Genomic DNA, 12148 nt, shown 5'->3' with positions numbered 1-12148 from the left:
TGATATTTTATTTACAGTATATACTATACATTTGGTGTAATTTTTGATAATTTATGTACAGTATATTAAATATAATTACTGTAGTATTTGATAGTTTATTTACAGTATATATAACACATATTTGGTGTACTTTTTGATATTTTATGTACAGTATGTAATATATATTTACTGTAATTTTGATATTTTATGTACAGTATATAAAATATATTTGGTGTACTTTTAGTTAATATTATATGTACAATATATGAAACATATTTACTGTACTTTTTGATATTTTATGTACAGTATATAAGATATATTTGGTGTCCTTTTGATATTTTATGTAAATTATATAATACATATTTGGTGTAGTTTTTGATATTTTACATAGGGTGTGTCATATATATTTACTGTCCTTTTTGATATTTTATTTACAGTATATAGTATACATTTGGTGTAATTTTTGATATTTTATGTACAGTATATTAAATATAATTACTGTAGATTTTGATAGTTTATTTACAGTATATATAACACATATTTGGTGTACTTTTTCATATTTTATGTACAGTATGTAATATATATTTACTGTACTTTTTGATATTTTATGTACAGTATATAAAATGTATTTGGTGTACTTTTTGTTAATATTATATGTACAATATATGAAACATATTTACTGAACTTTTTGATATTTTATGTACAGTATATAATATATATATGGTGTCCTTATGATATTTTATGTAAATTATATGATACATACTTGGTGTAGTTTTTGATATTTTACATAGGGTGTGTCATATATATTTACTGTCCTTTTTGATATTTTATTTACAGTATATAATGTACATTTGGTGTAATTTTTGATATTTTATGTACAGTATATTAAATATAATTACTGTAGTTTTTGATAGTTTATTTACAGTATATATAACACATATTTGGTGTACTTTTTGATATTTTATGTACAGTATGTAATATATATTTACTGTATTTTTGATATTTTATGTACAGTATATAAAATGTATTTGGTGTACTTTTTGTTAATATTATATGTACAATATATGAAACATATTTACTGTACTTTTTGATATTTTATGTACAGTATATAATATACATTTGGTGTAATTTTTGATATTTTATGTACAGTACATTAAATATAATTACTGTAGTTTTTGATAGTTTATTTACATTATATATAACACATATTTGGTGTACTTTTTGATATTTTATGTACAGTATGTAATATATATTTACTGTATTTTTGATATTTTATGTACAGTATATAAAATGTATTTGGTGTACTTTTTGTTAATATTATATGTACAATATATGAAACATATTTACTGTACTTTTTGATACTTTATGTACAGTATATAAGATATATTTGGTGTCCTTTTGATATTTTATATAAATTATATAATATATATTTGGTGTAGTTTTTGATATTTTACATAGGGTGTGTAGTATATATTTACTGTCCTTTTTGATATTTTATTTACAGTATATAATGTACATTTCGTGTAATTTTTGATATTTTATGTACAGTATATTAAATATAATTACTGTAGTTTTTGATAGTTTATTTACAGTATATATAACACATATTTGGTGTACTTTTTGATATTTTATGTACAGTATGTAATACATATTTACTGTACTTTTTGATATTTTATGTACAGTATATAAAATGTATTTGGTGTACTTTTTGTTAATATTATATGTACAATATATGAAACATATTTACTGTACTTTTTGATACTTTATGTACAGTATATAAGATATATTTGGTGTCCTTTTGATATTTTATATAAATTATATAATATATATTTGGTGTAGTTTTTGATATTTTACATAGGGTGTGTAGTATATATTTACTGTCCATTTGAAATTTTATTTACAGTATATACTATACATTTGGTGTAATTTTTGATATTTTATGTACAGTATATTAAATATAATTACTGTAGTTTTTGATAGTTTTTTACAGTATATATAACACATATTTGGTGTACTTTTTGATATTTTATGTACAGTATGTAATATATATTTACTGTACTTTTTGATATTTTATGTACAGTATATGAAATGTATTTGGTGTACTTTTAGTTGATATTATATGTACAATATATGAAACATATTTACTGTGCTTTTTGATATTTTATGTACAGTATATAAGATATATTTGGTGTCCTTTTGATATTTTATGTAAATTATATAATACATATTTGGTGTAGTTTTTGATATTTTACATAGGGTGTGTCATATATATTTACTGTCCTTTTTGATATTTTATTTACAGTATATGCTATACATTTGGTGTAATTTTTGATATTTTATGTACAGTATATTAAATATAATTACTGTAGATTTTGATAGTTTATTTACAGTATATATAACACATATTTGGTGTACTTTTTGATATTTTATGTACAGTATGTAATGTATTTACTGTACTTTTTGATATTTTATGTACAGTATGTAAAATGTATTTGGTGTACTTTTAGTTAATATTATATGTACAATATATGAAACATATTTACTGTACTTTTTGATATTTTATGTACAGTATATAAGATATATTTGGTTTCCTTTTGATATTTTATGTAAATTATATAATACATATTTGGTGTAGTTTTTGATATTTTACATAGGGTGTGTCATATATATTTACTGTCCTTTTTGATATTTTATTTACAGTATATACTATATATTTGGTGTAATTTTTGATATTTTATGTACAGTATATTAAATATAATTACTGTAGATTTTGATACTTTACAGTATATATAACACATATTTGGTATACTTTTTGATATTTTATGTACGGTATGTAATATATATTTACTGTACTTTTTGATATTTTATGTACAGTATATAAAATGTATTTGGTGTACTTTTTGTTAATATTATATGTAGAATATATGAAACATATTTACTGTACTTTTTGATATTTTATGTACAGTATATAAGATATATTTGGTTTCCTTTTGATATTTTATGTAAATTATATAATACATATTTGGTGTAGTTTTTGATATTTTACATAGGGTGTGTCATATATATTTACTGTCCTTTTTGATATTTTATTTACAGTATATACTATATATTTGGTGTAATTTTTGATATTTTATGTACAGTATATTAAATATAATTACTGTAGATTTTGATACTTTATTTACAGTATATATAACACATATTTGGTGTACTTTTTGATATTTTATGTACAGTATGTAATATATATTTACTGTACTTTTTGATATTTTATGTACAGTATATAAAATGTATTTGGTGTAATTTTTGTTAATATTATATGTACAATATGTGAAATATATTTACTGTACTTTTTGATATTTTATGTACAGTATATAAGATATATTTGGTTTCCTTTTGATATTTTATGTAAATTATATAATATGTATTTTGTGTAGTTTTTGATATTTTACATAGGGTGTGTAGTATATATTTACTGCCCATTTGATATTTTATTTACAGTATATACTATACATTTGGTGTAATTTTTGATAATTTATGTACAGTATATTAAATATAATTACTGTAGTTTTTGATAGTTTATTTACAGTATATATAACACATATTTGGTGTACTTTTTGATATTTTATGTACAGTATGTAATATATATTTACTGTAATTTTGATATTTTATGTACAGTATATAAAATGTATTTGGTGTACTTTTAGTTAATATTATATGTACAATATATGAAACATATTTACTGTACTTTTTGATATTTTATATACAGTATATAAGATATATTTGGTGTCCTTTTGATATTTTATGTAAATTATATAATACATATTTGGTGTAGTTTTTGATATTTTACATAGGGTGTGTCATATATATTTACTGTCCTTTTTGATATTTTATTTACAGTATATAGTATACATTTGGTGTAATTTTTGATATTTTATGTACAGTATATTAAATATAATTACTGTAGATTTTGATAGTTTATTTACAGTATATATAACACATATTTGGTGTACTTTTTCATATTTTATGTACAGTATGTAATATATATTTACTGTACTTTTTGATATTTTATGTACAGTATATAAAATGTATTTGGTGTACTTTTTGTTAATATTATATGTACAATATATGAAACATATTTACTGTACTTTTTGATATTTTATGTACAGTATATAAGATATATTTGGTGTCCTTATGATATTTTATGTAAATTATATTATACATACTTGGTGTAGTTTTTGATATTTTATATAGGGTGTGTAGTATATATTTACTGTCCTTTTTGATATTTTATTTACAGTATATAATGTACATTTGGTGTAATTTTTGATATTTTATGTACAGTATATTAAATATAATTACTGTAGTTTTTGATAGTTTATTTACAGTATATATAACACATATTTGGTGTACTTTTTGATACTTTATGTACAGTATGTAATATATATTTACTGTATTTTTGATATTTTATGTACAGTATATAAAATGTATTTGGTGTACTTTTTGTTAATATTATATGTACAATATATGAAACATATTTACTGTACTTTTTGATATTTTATGTACAGTATATAAGATATATTTGGTGTCCTTTTGATATTTTATATAAATTATATAATATATATTTGGTGTAGTTTTTGATATTTTACATAGGGTGTGTAGTATATATTTACTGTCCTTTTTGATATTTTATTTACAGTATATAATGTACATTTGGTTTAATTTTTGATATTTTATGTACAGTATATTAAATATAATTACTGTAGTTTTTGATAGTTTATTTACAGTATATATAACACATATTTGGTGTACTTTTTGATATTTTATGTATAGTATGTAATATATATTTACTGTATTTTTGATATTTTATGTACAGTATATAAAATGTATTTGGTGTACTTTTTGTTAATATTATATGTAGAATATATGAAACATATTTACTGTACTTTTTGATATTTTATGTACAGTATATAATATATAGTTGGTGTCCTTTTGATATTTTATATAAATTATATAATATATATTTGGTGTAGTTTTTGATATTTTACATAGGGTGTGTAGTATATATTTACTGTCCTTTTTGATATTTTATTTACAGTATATAATGTACATTTGGTGTAATTTTTGATGTTTTATGTACAGTATATTAAATATAATTACTGTAGTTTTTGATAGTTTATTTACAGTATATATAACACATATTTGGTGTACTTTTTGATATTTTATGTACAGTATGTAATATATATTTACTGTACATTTTGATATTTTATGTACAGTATATAAAATGTATTTGGTGTACTTTTTGTTAATATTATATGTACAATATATGAAACATTTACTGTACTTTTTGATATTTTATGTACAGTATATAAGATATATTTGGTGTCCTTTTGATATTTTATGTAAATTATATAATACACATTTGGTGTAGTTTTTGATATTTTACTTAGGGTGTGTCATATATATTTACTGTCCTTTTTGATATTTTATTTACAGTATATACTATACATTTGGTGTAATTTTTGATATTTTATGTACAGTATATTAAATATAATTATTGTAGATTTTGATAGTTTATTTACAGTATATATAACACATATTTGGTGTACTTTTTGATATTTTATGTACAGTATGTAATATATATTTACTGTACTTTTTGATATTTTATGTACAGTATATAAAATGTATTTGGTGTACTTTTTGTTAATATTATATATACAATATATGAAACATATTTACTGTACTTTTTGATATTTTATGTACAGTCTATAAGATATATTTGGTTTCCTTTTGATATTTTATGTAAATTATATAATACATATTTGGTGTAGTTTTTGATATTTTACATAGGGTGTGTCATATATATTTACTGTCCTTTTTGATATTTTATTTACTGTATATACTATATATTTGGTGTAATTTTTGATATTTTATGTACAGTATATTAAATATAATTACTGTAGATTTTGATACTTTATTTACAGTATATATAACACATATTTGGTGTACTTTTTGATATTTTATGTACAGTATGTAATATATATTTACTGTACTTTTTGATATTTTATGTACAGTATATAAAATGTATTTGGTGTAATTTTTGTTAATATTATATGTACAATATATGAAATATATTTACTGTACTTTTTGATATTTTATGTACAGTATATAAGATATATTTGGTTTCCTTTTGATATTTTATGTAAATTATATAATATGTATTTGGTGTAGTTTTTGATATTTTACATAGGGTGTGTAGTATATATTTACTGCCCATTTGATATTTTATTTACAGTATATACTATACATTTGGTGTAATTTTTGATAATTTATGTACAGTATATTAAATATAATTACTGTAGTTTTTGATAGTTTATTTACAGTATATATAACACATATTTGGTGTACTTTTTGATATTTTATGTACAGTATGTAATATATATTTACTGTAATTTTGATATTTTATGTACAGTATATAAAATGTATTTGGTGTACTTTTAGTTAATATTATATGTACAATATATGAAACATATTTACTGTACTTTTTGATATTTTATATACAGTATATAAGATATATTTGGTGTCCTTTTGATATTTTATGTAAATTATATAATACATATTTGGTGTAGTTTTTGATATTTTACATAGGGTGTGTCATATATATTTACTGTCCTTTTTGATATTTTATTTACAGTATATAGTATACATTTGGTGTAATTTTTGATATTTTATGTACAGTATATTAAATATAATTACTGTAGATTTTGATAGTTTATTTACAGTATATATAACACATATTTGGTGTACTTTTTCATATTTTATGTACAGTATGTAATATATATTTACTGTACTTTTTGATATTTTATGTACAGTATATAAAATGTATTTGGTGTACTTTTTGTTAATATTATATGTACAATATATGAAACATATTTACTGTACTTTTTGATATTTTATGTACAGTATATAAGATATATTTGGTGTCCTTATGATATTTTATGTAAATTATATTATACATACTTGGTGTAGTTTTTGATATTTTATATAGTGTGTGTAGTATATATTTACTGTCCTTTTTGATATTTTATTTACAGTATATAATGTACATTTGGTGTAATTTTTGATATTTTATGTACAGTGTATTAAATATAATTACTGTAGTTTTTGATAGTTTATTTACAGTATATATAACACATATTTGGTGTACTTTTTGATATTTTATGTACAGTATGTAATATATATTTACTGTATTTTTGATATTTTATGTACAGTATATAAAATGTATTTGGTGTACTTTTTGTTAATATTATATGTACAATATATGAAACATATTTACTGTACTTTTTGATATTTTATGTACAGTATATAAGATATATTTGGTGTCCTTTTGATATTTTATATAAATTATATAATATATATTTGGTGTAGTTTTTGATATTTTACATAGGGTGTGTAGTATATATTTACTGTCCTTTTTGATATTTTATTTACAGTATATAATGTACATTTGGTTTAATTTTTGATATTTTATGTAAAGTATATTAAATATAATTACTGTAGTTTTTGATAGTTTATTTACAGTATATATAACACATATTTGGTGTACTTTTTGATATTTTATGTATAGTATGTAATATATATTTACTGTATTTTTGATATTTTATGTACAGTATATAAAATGTATTTGGTGTACTTTTTGTTAATATTATATGTAGAATATATGAAACATATTTACTGTACTTTTTGATATTTTATGTACAGTATATAATATATAGTTGGTGTCCTTTTGATATTTTATATAAATTATAAAATATATATTTGGTGTAGTTTTTGATATTTTACATAGGGTGTGTAGTATATATTTACTGTCCTTTTTGATATTTTATTTACAGTATATAATGTACATTTGGTGTAATTTTTGATGTTTTATGTACAGTATATTAAATATAATTACTGTAGTTTTTGATAGTTTATTTACAGTATATATAACACATATTTGGTGTACTTTTTGATATTTTATGTACAGTATGTAATATATATTTACTGTACATTTTGATATTTTATGTACAGTATATAAAATGTATTTGGTGTACTTTTTGTTAATATTATATGTACAATATATGAAACATTTACTGTACTTTTTGATATTTTATGTACAGTATATAAGATATATTTGGTGTCCTTTTGATATTTTATGTAAATTATATAATACACATTTGGTGTAGTTTTTGATATTTTACTTAGGGTGTGTCATATATATTTACTGTCCTTTTTGATATTTTATTTACGGTATATACTATACATTTGGTGTAATTTTTGATATTTTATGTACAGTATATTAAATATAATTATTGTAGATTTTGATAGTTTATTTACAGTATATATAACACATATTTGGTGTACTTTTTGATATTTTATGTACAGTATGTAATATATATTTACTGTACTTTTTGATATTTTATGTACAGTATATAAAATGTATTTGGTGTACTTTTTGTTAATATTATATGTACAATATATGAAACATATTTACTGTACTTTTTGATATTTTATGTACAGTATATAAGATATATTTGGTTTCCTTTGGATATTTTATGTAAATTATATAATACATATTTGGTGTAGTTTTTGGTATTTTACATAGGGTGTGTCATATATATTTACTGTCCTTTTTGATATTTTATTTACAGTATATACTATATATTTGGTGTAATTTTTGATATTTTATGTACAGTATATTAAATATAATTACTGTAGATTTTGATACTTTATTTACAGTATATATAACACATATTTGGTGTACTTTTTGATATTTTATGTACAGTATGTAATATATATTTACTGTACTTTTTGATATTTTATGTACAGTATATAAAATGTATTTGGTGTACTTTTTGTTAATATTATATGTACAATATATGAAATATATTTACTGTACTTTTTGATATTTTATGTACAGTATATAAGATATATTTGGTGTCCTTTTGATATTTCATGTAAATTATATAATATATATTTGGTGTAGGTTTTTATATTTTACATAGGGTGTGTAGTATATATTTACTGCCCACTTGATATTTTATTTACAGTATATACTATACATTTGGTGTAATTTTTGATAATTTATGTACAGTATATTAAATATAATTACTGTAGTTTTTGATAGTTTATTTACAGTATATATAACACATATTTGGTGTACGTTTTGATATTTTATGTACAGTATGTAATATATATTTACTGTACTTTTTGATATTTTATGTACAGTATATAAAATGTATTTGGTGTACTTTTTGTTAATATTATATGTACAATATATGAAACATATTTACTGTACTTTTTGATATTTTATGTACAGTATATAAGATATATTTGGTGTCCTTATGACATTTTATGTAAATTATATTATACATACTTGGTGTAGTTTTTGATATTTTATATAGGGTGTGTAGTATATATTTACTGTCCTTTTTGATATTTTATTTACAGTATATAATGTACATTTGGTGTAATTTTTGATATTTTATGTACAGTATATTAAATATAATTACTGTAGTTTTTGATAGTTTATTTACAGTATATATAACACATATTTGGTGTACTTTTTGATATTTTATGTACAGTATGTAATATATATTTACTGTATTTTTGATATTTTATGTACAGTATATAAAATGTATTTGGTGTACTTTTTGTTAATATTATATGTACAATATATGAAACATATTTACTGTACTTTTTGATATTTTATGTACAGTATATAAGATATATTTGGTGTCCTTTTGATATTTTATATAAATTATATAATATATATTTGGTGTAGTTTTTGATATTTTACATAGGGTGTGTAGTATATATTTACTGTCCTTTTTGATATTTTATTTACAGTATATAATGTACATTTGGTTTAATTTTTGATATTTTATGTACAGTATATTAAATATAATTACTGTAGTTTTTGATAGTTTATTTACAGTATATATAACACATATTTGGTGTACTTTTTGATATTTTATGTACAGTATGTAATATATATTTACTGTATTTTTGATATTTTATGTACAGTATATAAAATGTATTTGGTGTACTTTTTGTTAATATTATATGTAGAATATATGAAACATATTTATTGTACTTTTTGATATTTTATGTACAGTATATAAGATATAGTTGGTGTCCTTTTGATATTTTATATAAATTATATAATATATATTTGGTGTAGTTTTTGATATTTTACATACGGTGTGTAGTATATATTTACTGTCCTTTTTGATATTTTATTTACAGTATATAATGTACATTTGGTGTAATTTTTGATGTTTTATGTACAGTATATTAAATATAATTACTGTAGTTTTTGATAGTTTATTTACAGTATATATAACACATATTTGGTGTACTTTTTGATATTTTATGTACAGTATGTAATATATATTTACTGTACATTTTGATATTTTATGTACAGTATATAAAATGTATTTGGTGTACTTTTTGTTAATATTATATGTACAATATATGAAACATTTACTGTACTTTTTGATATTTTATGTACAGTATATAAGATATATTTGGTGTCCTTTTGATATTTTATGTAAATTATATAATACACATTTGGTGTAGTTTTTGATATTTTACTTAGGGTGTGTCATATATATTTACTGTCCTTTTTGATATTTTATTTACAGTATATACTATACATTTGGTGTAATTTTTGATATTTTATGTACAGTATATTAAATATAATTATTGTAGATTTTGATAGTTTATTTACAGTATATATAACACATATTTGGTGTACTTTTTGATATTTTATGTACAGTATGTAATATATATTTACTGTACTTTTTGATATTTTATGTACAGTATATAAAATGTATTTGGTGTACTTTTTGTTAATATTATATGTACAATATATGAAACATATTTACTGTACTTTTTGATATTTTATGTACAGTATATAAGATATATTTGGTTTCCTTTGGATATTTTATGTAAATTATATAATACATATTTGGTGTAGTTTTTGGTATTTTACATAGGGTGTGTCATATATATTTACTGTCCTTTTTGATATTTTATTTACAGTATATACTATATATTTGGTGTAATTTTTGATATTTTATGTACAGTATATTAAATATAATTACTGTAGATTTTGATACTTTATTTACAGTATATATAACACATATTTGGTGTACTTTTTGATATTTTATGTATAGTATGTAATATATATTTACTGTACTTTTTGATATTTTATGTACAGTATATAAAATGTATTTGGTGTACTTTTTGTTAATATTATATGTACAATATATGAAACATATTTACTGTACTTTTTGATATTTTATGTACAGAATATAAGATATATTTGGTGTCCTTATGATATTTTATGTAAATTATATTATACATACTTGGTGTAGTTTTTGATATTTTATATAGGGTGTGTAGTATATATTTACTGTCCTTTTTGATATTTTATTTACAGTATATAATGTACATTTGGTGTAATTTTTGATATTTTATGTACAGTATATTAAATATAATTACTGTAGTTTTTGATAGTTTATTTACAGTATATATAACACATATTTGGTGTACTTTTTGATATTTTATGTACAGTATGTAATATATATTTACTGTATTTTTGATATTTTATGTACAGTATATAAAATGTATTTGGTGTACTTTTTGTTAATATTATATGTACAATATATGAAACATATTTACTGTACTTTTTGATATTTTATGTACAGTATATAAGATATATTTGGTGTCCTTTTGATATTTTATATAAATTATATAATATATATTTGGTGTAGTTTTTGATATTTTACATAGGGTGTGTAGTATATATTTACTGTCCTTTTTGATATTTTATTTACAGTATATAATGTACATTTGGTTTAATTTTTGATATTTTATGTACAGTATATTAAATATAATTACTGTAGTTTTTGATAGTTTATTTACAGTATATATAACACATATTTGGTGTACTTTTTCATATTTTATGTACAGTATGTAATATATATTTACTGTACTTTTTGATATTTTATGTACAGTATATAAAATGTATTTGGTGTACTTTTTGTTAATATTATATGTACAATATATGAAACATATTTACTGTACTTTTTGATATTTTATGTACAGTATATAATATATAGTTGGTGTC

The sequence above is a fragment of the Pan troglodytes genome, chromosome 14 (assembly GCF_028858775.2).
Source record: "Pan troglodytes isolate AG18354 chromosome 14, NHGRI_mPanTro3-v2.0_pri, whole genome shotgun sequence".
Lineage (NCBI taxonomy): Eukaryota > Metazoa > Chordata > Mammalia > Primates > Hominidae > Pan > Pan troglodytes.
The sequence above is the reverse complement of the archived record's forward strand: the minus strand, read 5'-3'. Positions refer to the sequence as shown.